Source organism: Ambystoma mexicanum, chromosome 6q, assembly GCF_040938575.1.
Source record: "Ambystoma mexicanum isolate Mex_15411 chromosome 6q, UKY_AmexF1_1, whole genome shotgun sequence".
NCBI lineage: Eukaryota > Metazoa > Chordata > Amphibia > Caudata > Ambystomatidae > Ambystoma > Ambystoma mexicanum.
Genome location: NC_090937.1, coordinates 552,053,114 through 552,077,620, shown reverse-complemented (window position 1 = coordinate 552,077,620; position 24,507 = coordinate 552,053,114).

Genomic DNA, 24,507 nt, shown 5'->3' with positions numbered 1-24,507 from the left:
CAATTTATTTAAACCATGGAGAACAGAAGAAATAACTATGACTGCTATGAAGACGATTTCAAAGCAAATGAAAGCACTATCACTGATGTGAACTTTACGCAGTACAAAACAATGTTGCACAATGAACAGCAACACAAAGAATAACTCCAGGCCCAACTAGATAAGGACACTTCTGACAGTAGTCTACCTTCTGTAACAGGAAGCCAAGAACAACTGGGACAGCCAGTAATAGCAAATGAGGCAGAATAAGCTATGACAGAAGTAGAAAACACCATGTGTCACTATGAAGAAGGTAAAGAAGACTTAACTGTATTACAATCAAAACTTAACAAAAACCAGCGCACCATTTTTGAAGAAGTAACAAAAGAAATTACACATGTACCTGCCAAAATTACAAACTAACTGCTATATGTCAGTGGTGAAGCTGGTTCAGGCAAAACATTCTTAATCAAAATCATCAGCAAGTTCCTTCAACAATTGACAAACAACAAACTGTCAGCTGTTGTAACTGCCCCCACAGGTTTAGCTGCCTGCAATATAGGTGGTGTCACTTTACACCGATTACTACTCCTTCCAGTAGAACACCAAAACAAATTAGACTATTACAAACGTTCTACAGAAGCTGCAATGGAACTACGCAGAGTATTAAAACAAATGAAAATGCTACTAATAGATGAAGTGAGCATGGTCTCCAACCCAATGTTAGCTTTAATTAACCTTAGATTGCAAGAAGTATTTAAAAGAAACTACGAAGAACTCTTTGGAGGAAAACACATTATTGTTTTTGGAGATCTTCTGCAATTGACACCAGTGAAAGGTGAACCTATTTTTAAAACCTTAGGACACAAACTCTGGCGTAAAACTTTTGGCAGCATAGGAAATGTCAACCTTTGGCAACATTTCCAATACAGAGAATTAACAGAAAACATGCGTCAATCTGCAGACCTCACTTACGCCAACATTTTAAAAAGTTTTAGAGTTTGTGTACTATCTCAAGAAGCACAAGCAATATTGAAAACCCGACACATCCAATGCACTTTTTGGCGATAACGCATGTGCTACTGATGTTATGGAACAATTACCACACAAAAATGGCAATTGTATGGCCTTAATGCCAACTCTTGCAAGCTGTTCCAAATTCAATGAACAATGTTGAAAAAAGAAATGCAACCAATAATTGAAATTTTCTCCACAGACAAACTGGACGTACATGGTATGACACTACCCATGTGTCAACAAGCCACAACAAGACTAAATACCTTAGAAAATTCTATCTCCAACACAGCTGGGTTGGAGAAATATTAAAATTATCCATACACTGTAGAGTAATGCTTAAACGTAACCTTGATGTGGAGCAAGGACTAGGTAATGGAGCACTGGGTACAGTTGTTGGCTTTCAAACATACCTACGTGACAACATTCAGTTTTTTCAATATTCTCTTTGACAACTTTTAGAAGTAAAAAGGATAGGGCACTCAAAAGCTCGATTCCTTCTCTTCAAAGACAAGTATGTACGCGAGAACAATTTTCTCGAACTCTTGCATATGCAGTCACCATTCATAAATCCCAAGGGCTTACCCTAGACAAAGCATTGATAGATATTGGTAACACAGTCTTTAAAGAAGGCATGAGCTACGTAGCACTATCACGCTTATGTACACCTAACGGTCTATTTCTAATCAACTTTGATGCAAGTAAACGCTGATATTCCTTGCATTTTAGAATACAATAGACTACTTTCACTATACACTATTCACTATACACCCCCCATCTAAAATCATATCCTGTTCCATCCTGTTCCACAGAAAGGAAAACGTTGTAAAAGAAAAGTAATTGAAACTCAAATGCAACAGGATTGGACTGCAAATCCTCCAAAGAGAGTAAAAGAAGCTAATACTTCATCAATTACCACAACCAAAGAAGAGCCTGTTAGGCAAAGTAACTCAGGTACTAATACAAACACATTGTAACTACGTAATACTAATGCTTCTACGTTACAATGCAGATGGTACCAAAAACAACTGCAAGCTGACTGGATTCACACACGGTCAAGTATCACTTGGTAAGAAAACCTTCACAACAATAGGTATAATCTACCATGCAGGAGCCACAACCAACGCAGGTGACTACACTGCATATATTAAAAAGAAATGTGGATGGTTCGAATGTAATGATAGTACCATTACTCTAAAACAGAGATTACCAGCAAATCTTACTAACGCTTATTTAATCTTCTTAAAACCAAAACTCAATAACTAATCTGTACTTAAACATTAAAAAAATTCAAATAAAAAACTATAAACAGTTAGAATACGCCACAAAGAAAAATTCCAAACACTGTTTGACATTGCTCCACAATGTGTTTTTTATTTGTTGTAATTTTGAGAATGAATTTTGCTCTTGTGCTTATTCAAAGAGATAGAAAAACAAAAGTTGTTGCCCTCTACACGTGTTTCCCCACTTTCATTCAGTGGTTCAACAGGAGGTAAGTATGAATGTCTAGCGTATTTATTCCCCGCATAAAAAATCTATCTGTTCTGCCTTCGAAATAAAGTCCTCCTGGACAACTTGAATGACAAATACCATTCCAAGTTGGCTACTGCTCCCTCCACCAATCCCCAGTAAAGAGCGCAAGTAATTCTTCTATCTCTCTACCGGGCCCCGCCCTTACGACAACAGGTATATAATTGGCCAAAGATTCAATAACAATCAAACAGATAAATGAATACCACTAAATTGGAACAAAACATAGACAGTTAGAATATGCCAACAGGTATCTAACTGCTTCAGAAATCTGCAACAAGCCAACAGATGGAACATAAACCAGAAACAACAAGTGAACTCTGAAAGGAAACAACCAAATAGACTGTTACATAACAAAAAAAGTTTTTTTTTAATCCGACAAGGATTTTTTTCCCCCAAAAACCCAATGATTTCAAAAACAAACACAGAAACTGAGCAAAATGCACAGTACACTGGTTTGTAAACCAAATATGATGGTCCAAAAAAAAACTGAAATGTCTAATATTCAATGTAATACGTCTTTATAAAATACACACAGTAACATGCTCTTTTCTTTTATCACAGAAATTGAAAAAGAATATTTCCTCTGGTACCAAAGTCATGTAAAAAATATATTGAATCTCAACAAATCAAACAGTAAGTATAATTTCAAACATTTGATAGATATTCCAATCTCTAGAAGTGATCTATGGCTGTGATATGGTGCGGTGGTTGTGGCCAGGCCCTACAGTTTTGGGTGTATAGCCTACGGCCTACGGCCGGTATACACGCATTTCACAGCGGTATTTTTCATCGGCCATGTACCCAAGACTCTAGGCCCTCCCCATAACCACCTGATAGATATTCGATACTATGGATGTATCTATGGCTGTGATATGCTGCGGTAGTTGTGATCAGGGACTAGAGTCTTGGGTATATGACCTAAGGCAATGTACCCAAGACCAAAGTTGGCCACAACCACCGCAGCATATCACACCCATGGTGGCTTATAACTCAATACCACACCCACAGAATCAAAAATGTTAACTGCAGCATATACTCAATTTGCACCCAACACTCTAGGCCCTGCCCACAACCACCTGATACATATTCGATTATATGGGTGTGATATGCTGCAGTGGTTGTGGCCAGGGCCACGCTTTCATGACCAAGCCCCAGCTCCTGCTGCAAATTTGGTGAACATCCGTCCAGCGGTTTCAGCTGTAGGTGTGCGCAAAGTTTTTCCCCCATTCAGTCTAAAAAAAAAAATAAGTTTTGGGACCCCCCCTATAACTCCCACCCCCGGACCAAACCTCAACAAACTTTGCAAACAAATTCAGAGTATCCTATATTCTTTTTTTTTAAGTTTGGTAAGGATTCGTCCAGGGGGAGCAGAGTTATAAACTGCCCAAAAAGTGCTCTTCCTATGGCAACTTAACCATAACTACACGGCCACCAACGTGGCCGTGTAATTCCGATTCCAATCTCAAACTATGTGGGAAAAGTGCTGGATAACGAGACAAAAAAAGACATTGGGCCTCATTACGAGTCCGGCGTTAACCGAGGCGGTAAAACCGCCTGGTTAACGCCGGACTCGTATTACCATTCCGCCTCCGTGACTCCCGGAATTACCGGGGCATCACAACCCCGGTTTTCCGGGAATCACGGAGGCGGAATGGTGTAAATCCCCATTCCCATTGAGTCCTATGGGACTCAATGGGAATCGGGATCATGGAAACACCGGCAGCATCTTGTAATGCTGCCGGTGTTTCCTCGTCCGCCTGCAGGCGGGCGGTGTTAAACCCGCCAGGTCAGACCTGGCGGGAACATCACCTCCCGCCTGCAGGGGTCGGGATCAGGCGGTCCGGAAACAACGGTGGCGGCGGGTTTACCGCCACCGTTATTTCCGGACCGCCACGATCGTAATGAGGCCCATTGTTTCCTAGCCCTTTTTACACAGGATGTTTTCTCATTTCCTATTGAAGATAGAAAAGATCAGCAGTCCACTAGAAATATACCTGCACAATATGACAATTTTTTGTTTCTCTCGTGGTTAATAAGAAGCATTTTTTAATCGCTGTTCACAAAAGCTTTGCGAATGTACTATTTTACCATATGTCGGTATCAAAGCTAATTGTTGGCAACAGGATTCAATATTAAAGAAGTGTGAAATGCAACATATTCACTCAGTGTGTGTTTTTTTTAAATTTTTTTATTTAGATATATGCATTAGCATACAAATATGTCATGCTTCTAAATTTGTATAGCACCTGGTTTAAAACAAAATACACCAAATATTACAATTTAAAAACACTGTTGGGGTAATTCATAGAATTCAGCGCACAAGTGGCGCACACGGCTGGCGCACAGTGTGCGCGTGCAAATCCCTGCGCCAGCCGCGTGCGCCAAAACCCATTTCTGCGCACAGCGTATTCATGGATACCAGCTACCAAAACCAGCCGTGGCGCACAGTGGTGCAGCGACCCTGCAGCAGCGCCAGTTACACCCCCAAGAACACCTCTCGTGCAGGGAAAAGCCATCAAAATCCCCAATCCAGCGCAAAGGGCTGCGCTAACCCTGTACCAGCACGGCAAGCGGGCTACGTGTATCACTGGGGTGCGCGGGAAGTACCTCACGTCATTTCAGCTGGGTACGTGCATTTCAGGGGTGCGCCGGAAGTTCCACACGCGAATGTCCTGGCTACGTGTATTTCGGGGTGCGCGGGAAGTTTCACACGTGATATCAGCAGGGTACATGTATTCCAGGGGTGCGCGGGAAGTTCCACACGCGAATGTCCTGGCTACGTGTATTTCGGGGTGCGCGGGAAGTTTCACACGTGATATCAGCAGGGTACGTGTATTCCAGGGGTGTGCGGGAAGTTCCACACGCGAATGTCCAGGCCACGTGTATTTCGGGGTGCGCGGGAAGTTTCACACGCGATATCAGTAGGGTACGTGTATTCCAGGGGTGCGTGGGAAGTTCCACACGCGATTTCAGCAGGGTACGTGTATTCCAGGGGTGCGCGGGAAGTTCCACACGTGATTTCAGCAGGGTACGTGTACATCAGGGGTGCGCTGGAATTTTCACACGTGAATTCAGCAGGGTACGTGTATATCAGGGGTGCGCGGGAAGTTCCACACGCGAATGTCGTGGCTACGTGTATTTCGGGGTGCGTGGGAAGTTTCACACGCGATATCAGCAGGGTAGGCGCATATCAGGGGTGCGCGGGAAGTTCCACACGCGAATGTCCTGGCTACGTGTATTTCGGGGTGCGCGGAAAGTTGCACACGCGATATCAGTAGGGTGCGTGTATATCAGGGGTGCGCGGGAAGTTCCACACGCGAATGTCCTGGCTATGTGTATTTCGGGGTGCACGGGAAGTTTCACACGCGATATCAGCAGGGTACGTGTATTCCAGGGGTGCGTGGGAAGTCACACACGTGAAGTCAGCGGGGTACGTGTATTCCAGGGGTGCGCTTGAACTTCCACTCGCAATTCCATCACGGTACGTGTATTACAGGGGTGTGCGGGGAGCACCACACGTGAATTGCACATGTGGGTCCTCCCAGGTGTTCCCTCTACACCCTCCACGGCCCCTGCAGGTGGCTCACACCAAAGGGGCCTACCCTGCACATGTCCTGCAGGCACCCCATCCACCATGGCCATGCCCCCCAGCCAACCCACATGTCAACTTGCACTACTGCCCACCAACGCATGTCCCCCTGTACCCCCAGCCACCAGGGGCACCCTCTACCAGGCCCACACCCATGTCTCCCACCACCCCCACCCCCCAGCAGTGCAGGGGCACCCTCCACCAGGCCCCCACCCATGTCTCCCACCACCCCCACCCCCCAGCAGTGCAGGGTCACCCTCCACCAGGCCCCCACTCATGTCCAACTCATGTCTCCCAGCATCCCCACCCTCCAGCAGTGCAGGGGCACCCTCCGCCAGGCCCCCACCCATGTCTCCCACCCCCCCACCCCCCAGCAGTGCAGGGGCACCCTCCACCAGGCCCCGACCCATGTCTCCCACCACCCCACCCCCCAGCAGTGCAGGGGCACCCTCCACCAGGCCTCCACCCATGTCTCCCACCACCCCCACCCCCCAGCAGTGCAGGGGCACCCTCCACCAGGCCCCCACCCATGTCTCCCACCTCCCCCACCCCCCAGCACTGTGGGGCACCTGCCAGCAGGCCCCCACCCATGTCCCCACCACCCCCACCCCCAGCAGTTCAGGGGTACCCTCCACCAGGCCCCCACCCATGTCTCCCACCACCCCCACCCCCCAGCAGTGCAGCGGCACCCTCCACCAGGCCCCCACCCATGTCTCCCACCACCCCTATCCCCCAGCACTGTGGGGCACCTGCCAGCAGGCCCCCACCCATGTCCAACTCATGTTCCCCACCACCCCCACTCCCCAGCAGTGCAGGGGCACCCTCCACCAAGCCCCCACCCGTTTCTCCAACCACCCCCACCCCCAGCAGTGAAGGGGCACCCTCCACTAGGCCCCACCCATGTCCCCACCACCCCCACCCCTCAGCACTGTGGGGCACCTGCCAGCAGGCCCCCACCCATGTCTCCCACCACCCCCATTCCCCAGCACTGTGGGGCACCTGCCAACAGGCCCCCACCCATGTCCAACTCATGTTCCCCACCACCCCCACCCCCCAGCAGTGCAGGGGCACCCTCCACCAGGCCCCCACCCATGTCTACCACCACCCCCACCCCCCAGCAGTGCAGGGTCACCCTCCATCAGGCCCCCACCCATGTCTCCCACCACCCCCACCCCCCAGCAGTGCAGGGGCACCATCCACCAGGCCCCCACCCATGTCTCCCACCACCCCCACCCCTCATCACTGTGCGGCACCTGCCAGCAGGCCCCCACCCATGTCCAACTCATGTCCCCACCACCCCCACCCCCCAGCACTGTGGGGCACCTGCCAGCAGGCCCCCACCCATGTCCAACTCATGTTCCCCACCACCCCTACCCCCCAGCACTGTGTGGCACCTGCCAGCAGGCCCCCACCCATGTCTCCCACCGCCCCCACCCCCCAGCACTGTGGGGCACCTGCCAGCAGGCCCCAACTCATGTTCCCCAGCCAACATGTCATCACAATCTAGATCCCTGGTCCCTATGGTCAGCCTCCAAATGCAAAACACCCACCCGAGTATTGCATCCACCCACTCATAATTGGCAATTACATGACAGAACACCAATTGCAAGTTTCAAAACAAACACATGTCCCTCACATACACCCAATGGGTGTCAGTGAATCTCAAAACCCATATCATGATATGTATGAAACCAATGAGATGATACTACACATTGAAGTTCGATAAAAAAATATGTATTAAAGGAAACATAAATAGATTCAAAAATAAAGAAACAGAAATGGGAATGTACAAAAATGAAAAGAAGCATGTCCGTGAAAAAAAGCAAAACCAAAAATCATAATCCAAAGTAATGGTGTCCAAAGTCACTGTCCACAAAAGAAAATCCAATGGGAAATAATAATTCAAAGCCATTGCTCCATGGGTAAATTGTGAAAGAAAAATAAAATCCAACAGTGAACTATGTACGGACGAACAAGCCAGGGTCCATTATCCCAACAAAAGAAATGAAACCTATCTAACAACACTAACTAATAAAATAAACTATATACAAAAATGTGGCCAATGTCCAAAAGGTCCAAAATAAATCAAAAAACAAAGGAAACCTAACACTACCTACATAACTATGTACAAGGGCAGCGGGCTAGTCTGACGGCTCACTTTTGGATGTCCCGGGCAGGGCATCATCAAACTCCTGCTCAATGTCCCAGAGGCGGTTCTCCTCCATGCCCCGAGGGTCCGCAGGGCCATCGACGTGTCCACCTCCCACCCCCTGCGGATTGCCTCGAGGCACTCGGCCCGCCTCAGGGCCCTCCGCATGGAGTTCTCCGCCCTGACCATTGTGAGCCGTGCCTCTTCCGCCCACTGCCGCTCCGCACCTATGGCGTGGCCCAACCGCTGCCACACAGAAGACACTCTCTGTCCTGGGTCCTCCTGCCCTCCGGCCGATGCCTGCCCTTCCGATGTTGAAGGCCCCGAGCCTTCATGGCTCCCACCACGCTGCTGCTGCTGCTGTGCCTCTGCCCGTGCACTGCCTCCTGCTGCCTGCACATCCTCCGCCGGCTGGGGTGCAGTCGTTGATGTGGCCACCCCTGCTGGACGTCCGACTCCCGACTGTGGCAGGGATGCCTCCTCCACCAGCCTGGCCACACCGTCAGAGGCAGCTCCACAGGGCACCCAGGTGACTGATGGGTGGGAAGATGGCACGGACGACGACTGGCGCGTAGGGGGTTCAGTTGAGGAGGGGGTTGTAGCAAGCCCCATCAAACGGAGGAATCCGACCTGGGTGACCTGTCCCAGCAGGCTGACGTGGTCAACGAGCTATTCGAGATGACGTGCAGTCTCCTCATGAAAAGACTGCAGGTCACCTCGCATGGCCCGTTGACGCAACACCACACCAGTCAGGACAGGCTCAACCCGGACCCAGATAGCCACGTCCGCAGGCAGAGTAAGGCCAGTTGTCGTTTGCTCATCCCCTGCCTGAAAACGGGTCTGGACGTAGGCATCCCTGCTGGTGCAAGATGATGCAGGGACAGGATCAGGGACAGGATTGCACACAGGCACCTCCGCGGCGGGCTGTGCTGCCTCCTGTCCCTGGTCCTGCACTGCACCACTAGCACCAGTGGGATCCCCACCTCCAGACCCCGTCTCTGTTGCTTGCACGGCCTCTTCCTCCACCAAACCCCCCACCAACCTGGATGACTCCGTGCCATCTTCCCCCGTTGGGCCCTGTGGGGTCCCAGCTGCCCCTTCTGCTGCCGAGGAGTCCAACTCCAACCTCTGCCTCTTGGACCTCCCCCCGGCAGCTGCGGCCTGGGACGCGGCACCGGACTCCTCACTCCCCGACGATATGACAACATGGGAGGGGAGCCGGGCCTTGCGTCTCCGGCTGGCGGTGGGATCCCCGCCGCTGTGTTCCACAGCACCTTCTCCGCCCTCTTCATCAGTTGACGCTGCAGACAGGGAGAAATAAAACACAGGCATCAGGGCACTGTACAATGGACACATACACACATGACAGTTGTACATGAGTGGCATTGGCAAACTTCAGACATGCCATCACAATCCCCAACACACATGTCATTTCAACTCGCACACATGAGCCATACCACAGCCATATCACAACTGCCAGCACCATCCATACCCATACAACAGCATGAGCAGGCAAAGCTGAGCCAGACATCACATGCAACACAGGAAGTGCACCACACATGTACACACACCACCACACTTGCATGCATGTGTACACCTCTGCCAAGTGTCGCAGTGTTCAGATGGGCATCCATGTCACATCTGCCAATCAGGCTTCCACATCCCGCTGTCACATGCATCCATGTTGCATCACTGTTGCACCCTTGTCAAATACACACAAATGCACATGTACACAGTGCTGATACATGCAGCTGAAAACAACATACATGCGTGACATCACGGACATGTCTACTTACATACACATTCATCCAAACATGTGTGCCCACATAACTGCATTTGGCATGCAAGCCTACACACACAAGCACCATCCATGTCTCACACATTACAGCCCTCACATGTGTTAGCACCACGGCCCTGTACACCCCCACCCATACTCGACCCCATACAAACAGATGTCCAACCTGCACACTACTGAAACATCACCACATGCACAGCTCACAATCAGGATGCATGTACACTTACCGCTCGACTCCAGAAGGGTCTGCCTCTCAAGGACCTGGACGTGGAGCGCTGGGGATATGCGTTCCAGGACCCTCATCTGATCTTCCGACAAGTGGCCCCGGCGCCCCTTGGCATCCGCTGCCTTCAAGAGGCAACGGGCCTTGTTCAGGGTCCTGGACCTGAAGTCCTCCCAGCGCTTCATGACATGTTGGAAGTCGCGGACTGCCACCCCCTCCGCGTTGATGGCAGTCACAATGTCAGTCCCGATCCGAGTCTGTCCTTCCTTGTCGGTGCGGGAACTTCCGAAGAGGGCATCATACTGTCCCAGGACTTGCTCCACCAGGACACCAACTTCAGTGGCACTGAAGCGGGTGCCCCTCTGCCTCTCTGGCTGGGTGTTGTCAGTGGTGCCAGATGTTGCAGTTCCCGATATGACAACCCCAGAGGCAGGAGTGGGTGGGCAACTGGGTCCTGGGGCTGGGCTGTGGAGCGATGGAATCCCAGTCGGGAGTCTTGGGTTCCAGCAGGGGTGGTCACAGCAACAGCACCCCTGGCTGATGTGCAGGCAGCAAATGGCAGGGCACGTGGGCAGCAGGCAGTCAGGCAGCAGCAGATGGCAGGTGGGAGCGTGCTCGGGGCTCTGGGGGGCAGTAGTTCGGCCTTCTGGGCAGGAGCGTGGTCTTCCGTGTGCTTACGCGTGGCCAGCTTGATACGGAGTGATTTGGCACGTGATAATTCGGCACGTCAGCGTGTAATTCGAGGAAAGGCCCTTAGCACGTAAGCGCGTCTGCACGCATACGCAATTTCATTGGACAGAAGGCCCCTCAAGTGCAAGCGTCCCTGTGAGGTGACACGCACAGGCGTGCATGGGCATTTCAGCGCGCATGAAAAACTGCACGTCCACGTGTAATACAGGGAAAGGGCCCATGCGCGTAAGTGACGTGACGCGCGCGTGCTTTTCCCTCAGCATGGGTTAAAGGTGAGCGGGCCCAGCAGTTCGCTGTACGTGTCTTTCGTGGAGACCGACGTGTGTTGCTGCTTCCTGTTGTTTCGCGTGCCATCACAACTTCACAGCTATCAAGGACGTATCTCTTCTTTTGGCGGGGGTATTGGCTACGCATGTTTTTCTGCATCGCGCTAGTCAGACGGTGAGTCGCACACGCTCTTTTTCCCACTGCGGGTGCCCCTGTGTATCGCACCCATTTTCAATGTCATAGTAGCCTGCGTGTCCCACGCGTACGTGTTATTCGTGTTACTGGGTGCCACCGCGTACTGCGGGAGGTTGAATCCACGCACGTAGGCTGCAGGGTTGCGTGTACGGTTTTACTGCAGTTTTGGGGTGCCTGAGCATTGCGTGACCCGTCACTACATCACCGGGGTCACATACAGCCTTGCAGGTGCAGGGGGGCTGTTAACATCTTGCTTCCCACCCCCTTCACCCCAACTGCCCAGGTCAATTGTGGTGTACACCTCCCATTGGCACCACTCCATCTGTGCCGGCACTACTACATCTGTGCTATGGTTGGGAGGACACCAAAGGTGAGGGGCGCCTCAGCTGGGCATACTCCTCGTGGTGGGCATGGTCAGGGACGTGGCTGTGGTGACCAGGGAGTAGGGGGACTCCAGGGTGTCCAGGGTGGTCACAGAGGGGCAAGAGGCAGGGGTGCGCCACTTGAGCACAATGTTGTGCCATGTGTCGGTGCAGTCATGCCACGACCCCCTGTGGTTCCGGGGGATGCAGCTTCTGCATCTGGCACTGGCGCCCATGTGACCCGGCAGTCCGTTCCATTGACTGCCACGGGCCCAAGGGTAGTGGTAGCTGCAGGTGCAGCGGTGGACACCGTCACCCAGGCTCGGGGTCTGCCAGCGCAGGCTGTGTTGGCACTTGAAGAGCCCTTGGTAGATCTCCAACAGGCCAGGGGGGAAACCATAGGGGCATGCCGGGCTGCTCAGACCAAGACACGTGTCCCTGGGGCAGTCATGTCATCTGATGCCCCGAACAGCCGGGTGTTGGCAAGTGCAGGGGCAGATGCACCCAACAGCACCCAGGTTGTGAGTCTGCCAACCAGGACCGTTGCAGTCAATGACCCTGCCACAGCTGATGTTGCTGCGCAGGGTCCATTAGTGGGCACCCAGCTGCCACTGGCACAAGTCAGGCCTTTGATCATCCCTCCACCTGCCACTATCTTGGATCAATCGACTGAACCCACTGGCCATACTGGTCAGGGCGGCATTAGCCAGCCAGGGTCTGCGCCACAGTCCAAGAGGAGGAAGGTTGCACCTGCAGCACAGGCTGGGACCCCACACACAGACACAACCTCCTGCACGTCGAGGAAGAAGCCTTTCTGTAAGCAGGAACTGGACTTCCTCGTGGACTAAGTGCGGGGCCACAGCCGTGACATGCTAGTGGGTGCCAATAGTCAGACTACGGCTGCCCAACGTGACACCCACTGGAAGCATGTTGCGGAACATGTCAGTTAATTCGGCCATGAGGTGCGCACGGCGCAAGAGTGCAAAAAGCGTTGGAATGATATCAAACGCAGCAATAAGGCTAAGCGTGCCACTAATTACAACTTGACTCTGGTGACTGGCTGTGGGCTTGCACCAGAGGAGGAAGAGCTCACTCCGCATGAGGCACTCGTTGTGGAGTTCATACCACCTGAATTGGTCGAAGGAGTGGGAGAGATGCTGGACTTTGATGCCCAGTCGAGTGACTGTTGATGCGTGTTTGTTGAGGACGTGTGTGTTTCACTTGTGGGATGTGTTGTGCATGATTGCCGCTACATGTGATTTGTACATGGTTCTGATGTGTAAGTAATGCAATGCTTCCGTCATGCATGTCTCCTCTGCCTGCATGTGGGGACTCCATGTAGGCATGCTCCCTTGCCCCTCCTCTGCCACTCTGCACCCCAGTTCCACCTTTGCACTGGTGTTCTTCAATCTTGCCAATGTGTACTTTCTTGTTCATGCGTCCTGTGTAGATGCTAACTTCCAGCGTAGAATCTGCCAAACATATGCCATGTGGTACAGCCTTAGTACTTGATGCAGGGTATCTCACTTGTACTGTGCATAGGTCAGATGTCCCGCCGGGACATGAGTGCCCATTCATGCTCCATGTGCATTGCACGCATGCCCCTATGTGTCCTTGACTGGATGATCACTGTAATACAAGTCCTTGGTTACATACATTGCCTGCCATCTCATCAGCCTTCCCATGTCAACTGTGGCTCAGTCCTGCGTTGCACACATGTTTAGTGTCTGACAATCTGTGTGGCTCACAGGCCTCAGCCTGTTCAATGGCCAATGACTCTGTCCAACTGTTGTTGTGTCTTCTTCACACATGGGCAGAATCCAGAGTTTTCATCATGTGTCCTGCTTACTGTCCCAGCATCATTTGCAGTGTTGTCACTTGAATCACATTAAGCTGTTGATGCCAGTCAACACTGCCTGTCAATACACAGGTGTATGGTCAGCCTTTTGATACCATGCTAGGCATCCCTGCTTTGGTACTGGGGTGGAGGGGTGCTTGGCTTCTAGATATGGTAAACATTGAATGCACAATGCACGTGATGTCTGAATTTGACATTGCACTGCCTTCACATTTCCTGGCACACACCATGGAGTCCTTGTACATGTAGGTAGTGAGTGGCGTACACATTTTCTGCACTGCATAGACCCACTTCCATGGAAACTGCCACATTTCAACAGGTCTGATCACAGAAGCAATTCAAAGTTGACCCAGCATGCATGCCAGGTTATATGTTGTGTGTCACATGTGTGCCTGATGCGTTTGCTGTCGGTGTGTGTGTGTTGTGTGCTTCTGACATGTGTAGTGACCTTTTTTCTCTCTATTTTTCAGGTGATGACGCAATGGAGGCGGAGGATGGTGTTGTCATGCCAGATACAGGGTTGTTACCACTACATCAACCCGGCACTAGTGGGGGTCGTGGGGTGGTAGGCCACGAAAACCCCCAAGTGCTACAGTCCATCTTGTCTCTGGCTGCCTATGAGTCCAGCCTTGATGACGACTCTGACGTCCATGTTGAGTTGGATGAGCATCAAGTCCATGTGTCAGGGGTGAGTGATTCTGATGTGGACACTCCTCTGTCTGCGACACCTGCACTGAGGGATCAGACAGTCTTGGTTCCTCCGCCCGTGGTGGATCGGGACGCAGGGTCACCCTCCACACCAGTCACTGATGTGCCTGGGACATCACGTCGACGGGGCATGTAGTCATGCAGCTGCGGGCGGGGCCAACACAGCGAGGACCCCCGGTCCTTGGGTCACGCAGGGGTCAAGCCCGGCAACGCGGTCGCCGCGCGCAACCGCAGTATACTGAGTGGGAGCAAGACATGACTGCCAATTCAGAATGGCAGGAGGCAGCAATGGAGAACATCGCTGAGAGCATGGAGCATGTGGCCCGATCTGTGCTCCCCCCTGCTAGGCAGGTGCTTCTCCAGCAGCAGGCGGCACGGTCCACGGCCCGCTCGCTCAGGCTGGGCATGGCGGCCTCAGACAGGGCACGCCAGGTTGAAATGTCTCTCTGCGTCAAGCAATTGCTGCTCACGCAGAGGCGCACATGGATGCCCTGAGGGAGGAGTATGCATCCCTCAGATCCACTCTGGGTGTCCTTATGATGTCCCAGAGGCAGCAGACAGAGGAGAGGTTTGCACAGCTTGAGCGTACCATCTCGGCTGAGCTACAGGCTTGCCGGGAGGTGCAGCGGTTGTCCAGCCAGGCCTTGCAGGAGGAACTCTGTGTTACACGTGCTACCTTGCAAGAGGAAGCACGTGTATCACGTGAGGTTCTGCATGCAGACCTACGTCACATCGCCACACAGAACCAGGCTCACCCATCCGGCAGACTTGCTGCCGACGAGGGGCAAGCTGCGGCTAGGCGTGGCCAGGCTACTGTGCCACATCCTCCTTTCCAGGATGAGCCAGACTCGGACGACCATCTATCTCCCACATAGGTCGGGCTGTGCAGGCGTTGAGCCCATGGAGGTTTTTTTTTTGGCTCAGCATCATCGCATGTGGATGTTGAGCAGCACCCTGTACCTCCCCCCTCCTGGGTGCCTCCCCTCCCCCGGGGTCGTATGTGGCCATTTTTGATTTTTCTTTTAGTTTAGTTAGTTAAGTTTCTGTTTGATAGTTAGTTTAATTAGGTAATGTAGGTTTTCCATAGTTAGTGTAATTAGTTAACAGTTAATATAGTTTAAAATTGCTCGTCTATTGTGCTTTCATGTGACGGTGTGGTGCTTTGTGGCTTTTGAAGGCATCCACTGTCTGTTCCAGCTGGGCCCTTCAGGCTTGTCTTGTGTATGTGTTTGCTGCTTGGGGTCCTTGACTCACATATGCCACTCCTGCCTCCCTTATCCATGGGCTCGCAAGGATGGTTCGGTGTCACAAACATTTACACAAGGGCTTTGGACTGTCATATCTGTGGCATGTCTGGTGCTGTGTGACTTGTGTTTACACCCCTAGTGGGGATGATTTTGGTGTTATTGTCCACTGTTCAGCTTTTGCTAGATGGGGTGTTTCATGATTAATGTGTACATTAATTGCTATGCATTGTGTAGTATGTTTCTTATCTTTACTGTACACGTGCTTGTTGCAATTCATGCTGTAGATAGTGTTCCACACTTTGGATGTGAAAGACGGACTGCTGTTGTGATTTATGATGTTACTCTCTGACATGGTCAAGTGATGAGATGCCTGAAGAGACACACACAGATGACTTTGAAGCATTAATCATGTGTTTCATGCCCTTTCTGCAGGGGGATGAGCCTCCAGAGCACCTTTGCCAGCAGACATGGCCCATTGGATGACGGAATTCTGGACACGTTTGTTGGTGCCCACATGCACATGTGTGCACAAGCAGAGGCACAGGGATTGCAGACCTACATCCTAGAACTGCTGACGTGTTCCAAGGAACTCCAGGCAAGGTGAGCAGCACAGGGGGGCCACAACACAGCAAAGCTTGCACCAGGCGAGTTGCACATGCAGGCTTAGTCACAGCACTGAGGGTGAGCTTGGACGAATATTGGTGTTGAAGCACACAATGCAGCTCAGATGTGTTGGTGGACTGATGGCTGTTGATTGTAAGGTTGTCTGGGACACCTGCAGGGGCAGTGGCACATACCCTCCGGTACACCAAGGTCCATTGAGGCACTTGTATCAACCATGTAGCCTTCTGAGACATGGAAAGGGGCAGCTCACAGGGACATACAGCAAGGGACATACTCAGGTGCAGTGCATTTCATTTCCATGTACTTTATGATGAATGCACTGCCAACTTTGTTTCGGTCATGGTGGTACGCAACTTGCTCTGAAGTCATGGCTTGCTATATGGGTCTGTCTGCTTACCCAGGGAACATTGCATGTTGTGTGAATTGTGACACATTGGTGTTCCATTTGCCACGCACCCACCGGCGGCTGACTTACTGCATTGACTGTGTATGACCCGTCACAGGGGTGATGTTATATATGGGTACGAAGCATCTACACCAGATTGTCTGTTTGTAGAGTGGTTTGTTGCTATGGGGCATGTTTGGTGGTGTGTTTTTGTGCAATTGGCACGTACAGGTTGTTGACTGTGTCTCTCTTTGCAGCATTGCAGTGCTCCTGTAACCGGACCTGAGAGTGCTCAGGCAGGAGGCCAGCACTCAAAACCAGAGCTAAGTGTCTTGTTGTTTTTCTTACGAACTGCTCTGCATAGGCTTGCTGGGGGGTGCACTAATGCATGGATGTATGTGTGATTCAATTTGGTATGTTTTTTTCCCCATAATCACCCGGAATCCTATGCAATTTTGAACCCTGTACTCTCTACCCGTTGTTCCTGCTTCCCGTACCTATCCAAGCAACGTTCCCTAAACCTCTTTCCCCGCTGGGGTTGCGGATGCCTGTGTAAGCCCCGAACTTGCAGGCGCCAAAACCCTGAGGGGGTGGTTGGTTCATACCACTCCTAAGCCTGGACTACAGAAGGCCATGACAATGATGTCCAAGTTTGTTTGGATTGTGTATGTGTTCATGCAGGTACTACATTTTTGTGCATTCCCTACTTTCATGTGTCATTCCTCCTCCCCTCTCCTGCCACTCATTCCAGTTATCCAGTGTGCCAACACCTGTCCCGACTGCATATCCCTGAACCTCCTTCCCCACCAGGGTCACAGGGGCCTGTGTGAGTTTGACCTTGCAGGCACCCAGGACACGGTGGGGGTGGTTGTTTCGTGACACTCCCGCGCCTGTACAAGGGACCTGTGACAGTACACATCCGTTCATGGTGCATCATCCTATGTTATGTACCACACATGGTTCACATCCTGTTGTGACATTGTTTTACTGTGCTACCTTCGTTGTTGCATCATTGTGGTAGTACTTGGCGTTTGTGAGGTACTGCTACGTCAAGTCATCTACTGGAGGGTGTTCTGGTTTGTTTTTATGCCTTGGAATTTGTGATTTTGGAAATGAGTGTGGATTCTGAGGGTGCAGGCACCTTTTTACACACAAGGTGGGAGATGGTGACGAAGGGTAAAGGTGATCCCGTGGCCAGGTGGAATTGAGGGTTGAAGGCTCCATGACCCAGGTGCAGTTGTTCAGTGGGTCATGGTCATTTGTGAGGGGGGGGGGGTTGTTGTTGATAGTTGCCTTGCCCTGCAGTGTGATGGGAACTCTGACATTCTAATGGTGGTATCCTATGTACATGTTGTGTTCTGCTGATCAATGCCTGTTCATGTGTTGTGTTTACCTTTCAGGTGCGAGGGGATAGTTTTGGTTTGGCATGCTGGGGTGTACACATGGTGAATGTTCACATGTGATGTGTAGAGAACACTGATGGTCACTTGAGTGCACATGCATATGTTGAGTGCATGTCCTTGCAGACCCACACACTTGCACTCTGATGCACTACATGTACTCCCACCCTTGCATGTCCACGTGTACACTGTTTGCCTTCTGGTGGCCACTGTGTCCCTGCAGCACATGTTCTGTGACCAATTATGGATCCTGTACATGCCTAATTTGCTTTTTGATGTGGTCTGTCGCTTAGATGTGATGCTCAGGGTGTGCATTTGACTGATATACAAATACCGAGGGTGCTGACATTATATTGCCCATGGCCCAAATTCACGCCAATTTGAATTAGTAATGTACTCTACGTTTTCCTCACACTGGATATTTGTGCAAGTTTAAAAGTCCAACAGTATTTTCATAGAACAGTAAAGTAACGCAAAGACCAAGTTTGCTTTGCCTTCACTATTTTGCACATGCCACAGAACTGTCTAAATGACCATTTGGGTGTGTCAATGGTAACTCTCCCCAGGCACTGTACTGCTGTGAAATAACAGTATGCCCGCATTTTCCTGCTTGAGAGTGCCATAAATGCAGTGCTATACTCAGTAGTGGCTGGTGAATAATTTTATTAGCTGGACGTACATATTTCCTACAAACATGCCGGAGTGACTTAGCTTTGGGACGGAACCTGAACCAATCAAAGGGAGGGTCTTGCGGGTTCTCCCCCTGAGAAATCTTTTTCAATAATTGATGAAAAAGGTGCCTTTTAGAGTGCACTGCAAGTGAGAAATTGGTTGAAAACACAGATAGTTTGCATTTGGTTTTGTAGATACGAGTCACCAACAGTGCAAGCTTTGGGAGGGACCCTGAACAAAACAAGGGGAGGGCCGTCAGGGTTCTTCCCTGGTTGTGCCCATACATATATATATATATATATTCCATATATATATTCAATGCCTGCGGGCTGCAGTGCGCTATATAAATGTTAAAAATATATATATATATATTCCATTATTCACATACATCAACATATTCATGTTTGCTTTGCGCATAACATCTGTAACGATACCATAAGAAAACATGTGCACACTGGATTTGGCAATATAGGGCAGTATTTCCACTTAAGAACAAACTCTTGTTGGCTTTGCCATTAAAAATGCCATGCCACAATATGAAAATGTGGAAACTGTCAACCACATCATGCTTGCTTTATCATAATGTTCAGTAGAAATGACATGTCAAAGTTATAAGTAGCCATATTAGCGGCACCAAAAGGTAATCTAGCCAAATAATAACACATCATGCTTGCCATAACATGGATGCCCAGTAAAACAAACATTGGCAAACCCAATCTTCTTGACATTTCTAGGTGTTCATAGCATTTACCATTTAGCATGTAGGAAAGGAATGAGAAATAACAGCTCACAGAGGATTGCAGCATGGAAGGGTGTGAAGGGCAATGTGAGGGGAGTGCAGGGGTAAGAGAAGTACTCTGTGGGGACACATAGTAAATAAATGGCATCACAAGGAAGAATAAAATAATCCATAAGCTGAAAGGTAGGCCAGCATCAGTACACATGAGCATTGTACAACATTTGAATGAAGGAGTGACAGCAAACATGGGGGACGGAGTGACAGCACATCAGGGGAGGAGCGGCGGCGCAAGTGGGGAGGAGCTACAGCACAAGGGAGGAAGGAGGGACAGTGAAAGGGAAAGAGGAGGGACAATGCAAAGGGGAAGGAGGGACAGAGCAAGGGGGAGGAAACCGCAAGGGGGTGAGGAGGGACAGTGCAAAGGAGGAGGAGGGACCTTACAGGGGGAAGGAGAAACAGCACACAGGGTGGGGAGGAGGGACAGTGCAAGGGTGGAGGAGGGGGAGCACATGGGGAAGAGGAAGAGTACAAGGGGGAAGGAACAGCAGTGCAAGGGGTGGGGAGGACAAACAGAGCAAGGGGGAGGAGGGACAGCACAAGAGGGGGAGGATGGACATAATGATTGGGACGAGGGCAGCATAGGGGAAAAGTAGAACCACTGAAAGTGGGGAGTGATATCGGTTGGTTGTATGTATAATTACGGCCTTCGGTCATAATTGTCCTATATTGTAGTTTGGATCTCATATGTGTGGAACTGTGGCTGTGCCCCCATTCACATTAATGTGCATTTCTACATCCTGATTTCCCAAAGGGACAAGCAAAGCTGCGGAAGCAAAATGCCCATAGACTTGCATAGTACATTGGACATGCAGACTGATGAACACAAGCTGTCAAAGGAAAACCACATTTACCTTTGACAGTTTTAGCCAGCTCAGGAGCACTCACTTGGCTTTATAAAGCAGCCAGGGTAGTGCATGGTGTTTACAGTGGACTGGCTCATTGGTCCCACCATCAAGCGTTCTGGCGGGTCGGCACTCCCTTGCCCAATATGGATGAGCCGCCACTTGCTATACTGCAGTCCAAGGAGGTGAACTAATAAACCCCATACTGCGTTCACATTCAGGGGAGAGAAATCCACATGCAAAAGCTGTAAAAGAAGGTGAGTTAAAAACTCAAATGTGACATGAGAGGGGAAAAGGTTAGCATAAACCATACAACGCTGATGTGGAGGAGCTGCAAACTGATGGGAGTTTGATTTTCCTCCAGGCGACTGTGATGATTCAAGAGTATTCGCTTCTTCTCCCAAGGAGGGAATAAACCACTTTGAGGCTAGAGATGTGAGTTCACTCTGCAAGACCCTCCCTAGAGAGGTAAGTGGGACATCCCTGGGAGTGACTCCCTTTCAGGTGACACAGACACTCATTCCCAAAAGAAACACCCCATGCAAGCAACACTGTCTGCCTATATGGGATTACCTTCAATTACAACTAATGTGCTTTGCTTTTATTTGGTTTTAGATAATGCTGGATCAAATACGACACCTGAAGAAAAACAGAGCTCCCTTGAATGTGAACATTTTTGTAACATGGACACACCGATCAAGAAGAGCAACAGAGAGCCATACACTTGGGATGCCTGTGGGGTGTGAATTCAGCGCCCGAGTGACATAGACTGAGAGGACATGGAAGGCCCTATTGTAAGAATGAAGCTGGCTGATGGTGAAACCCATTGGAATATGCAGGCATGTTCAAACATTGATTTGCGACATACAGCCTTGTGAAGGAACCAAAATGGGCCTAGTTCAACTTTCCCAAAATGGACATGCGCTCAAGTGAAGGAACATGAGCCTAAGAACTGAAAACAGCTTGATGTGCCCAATACATTGCAAAAGACAGTTGTGGCTGAAATTTCTGTTTTCATAAAATATGAAAAGCTACTATTTTATTTAAGGAGTCTGATAGCAGCATCTCACATTGACTTCAATGCAGCACAATACTGTGATCCAGACATCTAAAGTGAAGCCAAGAACTTTGCATTTGTCCCAGAAAAAACACTTAATTTTCAACATTCAAAATGACATAATTTAAAAGGACAGGCCTACTTGTAGATGTGAACACTAGTTTCCTATGTTAACTGTGGCCTATGTGAGAATAATACTGAAAGTGATACTTGTATATTTTTAATTATTCTATTAAACCCTTAAGTGCCAAGGGTGAGGTATCTCATCCTTGGGATTACCTCCCCATTGCCAAGGATGAGATTCCTCATCCTTGACACTTAAGGGGTTAATGAAACACAAAACTTTAGAAGGCATTGAATGGCAAAAATGCCAAAATCACCAAAAAAGGCCTTGGCACTGGGGGGGAGGAGGGGGCATGGCAGTTACAAGGTTAAAGAAAGATTTCATTCCTGCACAGTAGGCCAAGATACAGCTTGTTTTCCACACTGAACTGGAAGACTGTGCCTCTTAAAGTTTGACCTCAAGACCTTTGGCTGAGGCCCACCAGGAAAACAGGTCTGTTTTTGTTAAATGCTAAGAAATACAACATTTGAGATGGAATCCATGGAGGAGTTAGATGAGGAAAATCAAGGCCTGACCTCTCTCCCCATAAACTGTGCATTAGCTTCAAATAGAGACAGTTGAAGACATGTAATGGCAGGGCTGGAATAACATGGAGCCAGGAAGATTTCTGTGTCATGTGTCTTAGAAGAAATAGAAACTCATTGGGGCAGAGCTAGATGTAGAACTCAGAGGTCCACATTCTGGGTTAAAATTGGACTCCTTTACCCTAATAAAAAAAAGTAGTGTATGTCCCAGTGAGCTCATCTAGGACTCATAAAAAAAGGTCACAAAAATCCCATCAGTTCTATGAATCTCTTAATTTTTTGTGAGGTGGATAATTTGAGTTAGTAAGAAAACCATGATCCGGGCCTTCTCAAAATTCATATGAATTTGAAATTTGGAGAACTGATAAAATGCCAAATTAATGTTGGGATTGTGAAGTATCATATTTGTAACTATTTCAGCTCAGGAACAAAGCACCAAACATAATAGTTTCTCACGGAAGGTTGTGTCAAACTAAATTTAGTACTGCCTGATTTGCCATAAAATGTAGAATTCAAAAATACATATGTTTATGCAGTTATCTGAAAAGTGGAGGTTGTTGCCATGTAGTGACTTTTTGAGGGGAAAAAACAAAATGTTAAAACATTTCATTTTGAAATTATCCTTTTTTCTGTTCCCAAATTATCCATAAAACAGACCTCTAAAATCCTTGTCCTATACGCTGGCTGTGGACGAATTAGGGGGAGGGGGAGAAAGAGAGATGTACAATCCATAGCATGGGAATATTCATAATATGTAAGTGTCATCAGCACTGTTTTCAATTTAAAGGGAAACAGAAGGGCCAAAAGAAGAGACTAGACTGACAACCACAGAGAGCTGACAAAAAGGAAGGCAGAGACCCAAGAGAGCAGTTAGACTGGAGACCCTGGGGTACTTGCTTGGGACTTTTGCCCAAAAACTGGGAGAACTATCTGAGAGAGAGCTCCTAAAATGTGGCTGGCCTCCTGGGCTAATCACATAGATCTCCCAAATAAGTAGATATATCCCAAAGCTATCAATTCTGTGGGGAGCTACCTGCCTAAATCCCTTTCCATTGATTGGGGGGGCGGGCAAAATTGTGTAGACCCTGGCCTTATGTGACAAAACAATTACCTAATGAATTCCCTTAGAGAAAAACACAATGTCCATTTTAACCGGAAGTGTGACGGGAAGCTGTCTGTTTAAACCCATTCCTTTTCTTTTTATTAGTGGGTGCTTTTCCATTAGTGGGAAGGGTTATACCATTAACTTATTTAACTAAAAATACTATTTAATTAAGTTCAATAGTGTCAGCTATCATGGGGTGATGTCTTTGTCAAAATGCAAAATTGACAAAGGCTATCCCAGTGTACAGTAAATGAGTCTAGTCCTTAATGTTAATTTGTTAACCGTTGTTCATTTGAATGTGGTAGAGTCCCAAAACAAAAAATCCAAATCCCTGCATTCCCTGTGAAAACGAAGAGTCCAAAACAAATGTTCCCATTCATTACAAATTCCCCAAACCCTGAATTTCATCTGAATGTATGTCCCCCAAAATATTTTCCCATTGAGTTATTTTCCCAAACATTGCCTCTCAAATAAAAAGCCCAAACAAAATTCCCATTATATTTCCACTCCCTGTACCTTGCTTTCAAACCAATCGATCATATATGACTGATGCCGGACGGGGAGAGAGGGGGGGTGTTGAGGGATTGCTGGGAGAAAAGAGCATTGTGATAAACCCAGCAATCCCTGTGTGTTTTTAAAGTTTCTTATCTGTTAAGGTGCAAAGAAATCCTAGGTGTGTTTTGACTTAAAATTCAACCTGTGTTTGTTGTGGTAACTGAAAATCTATTAAGAAATACATGTCAGTCAATTGATGCAAGTAATTTGCAATTGTGACTATTGTGTTGTGCCACGGAGTTGGTGGCTGTTGTTATTGTGAGTCATTATTCATTGTGGATATTAAAATAAATATACACAATTATTTCTACACACTGGCCTAATTTCTAGATTATTGGTGATACAGAGGGTATCTGCTGAATGGTTTTATACAGGTTGGGGCCCTAACCAACGTTTAACCTGCTAAGCACTTTGTTGCACAATACCTTCATTGTGGGAGGAGGAACTCTCTGAGTTGAGAGTTATCATGCAATAAACCATGAAAAAAATTGGGGGCTCGAGTTAGGGTTTGGTTGAGAGTTTTCACTTATGACATTTGCAGTATCAGCAGACTATTCATTTGGGTGTAATTGCATTGTAGTGTATAGAAAGTTGTGTTGGCATTGTTAAGGAGTCACTCAGACTTATATCCTGAGTTTCAGGGGGGTGTATAGAGAAAACAAAAGGTTGAAAGGTACTGATTTTAACTTGTCATTGTGAGTGGGAACTAAGCAGGAACAGGGTGAGATTTTGACCCTGCATAGAGAGTGCTTAAGGTTGCACACCACATTTCAAAATGAGCACCATAGAAATCATTGTGGCCAGGAAGCAC